Source organism: Orycteropus afer, unplaced genomic scaffold (genome assembly GCF_000298275.1).
Source record: "Orycteropus afer afer isolate SDZICR_OR568_19922 unplaced genomic scaffold, OryAfe1.0 scaffold00325, whole genome shotgun sequence".
Lineage (NCBI taxonomy): Eukaryota > Metazoa > Chordata > Mammalia > Tubulidentata > Orycteropodidae > Orycteropus > Orycteropus afer.
In genome coordinates, this window is record NW_006921912.1 from 3354171 (window position 1) to 3355227 (window position 1057).

A 1057-nucleotide genomic window follows, 5' to 3' on the forward strand; every position below is an offset into this window, starting at 1 on the left:
TCTGATGTCTTTCCCACTTATATTGTAGTTGTTTGGTGATTTTGAGTCCATTCTGACTTATAGCAACCCTGTGTCACAGAGTAGAACCACTCGTGTTTCCCAGGATCTAATCTTTACAGAAGCAGATCTCCAGGTCTTTTCTTCCATGAAATAGCTAGCTGGTGGGTTCAAACTGGTGACTTTTTGGTTCACAGAGAAGCACTGTGCCACTGGGGCTGCTTTTACACCTATAAAGAGCATCATAGAGAAATAGGAACATAAGCTTTGGAGTTGGACTGATTGAACTTGAATTCAAACTCCTCTGCTTACTGTATGTGTGATCATGCAGTTGTTACTTTGTTGTTAGGTGTCATTGAGTTGGCTCCGAATCATAGTGACCTTAATACAACAGAACTAAACACTACCCAGTCAGGTGTCAGCTTCACAATCCTTGCTATATTTGAGCGCATCTTTGATGCCATTGTGTCAATCCATTTTGTTGAGGGTCTTCTCCTTTTTTGCTGACCCTCCACTTTACCAAACATGATATCCTTCTCCAGAAAATGATCCCTTCTGACAACATGACCAAAGTATGTGAAAAGAAGTCTGACCATTTTCACTATCAAGGAACATTTGGGCTGCATTTCTTCCAGGACAGACTTGTTCATTTTTCTGTCAGTTCATGGTATTTTCAGTATTCTTTGCCAACACCACAATTCAAAAGCATCATCTCTTCTTTGGTCTTACTTATTCACTCTCCAGCTTTCACATTCATAAGAGGTGATTAAAAATACATTGGCTTGGGTTAGGTACACTTTAATCTTCAAAGTGGTATCTGTATTCTTCAACACCTTAAAGGGTCTTTTGCAGCTGATTTGCCCAGTGCAAGTCACCTAGAGGTACCTTGAAAGAATGGCCTGATTATCTACTTTCAAAAAATCAGTCATTGAAAAGCACTATGGAGCACAGTTCTACTCTACTCTACACATATCAGGTCACTGTGAGTCAAAATACACTTGATACTATCATGTCTTTTTTTTTTTTTTTTTTTTAAGACGGCATACGAGATGTCGAGCAG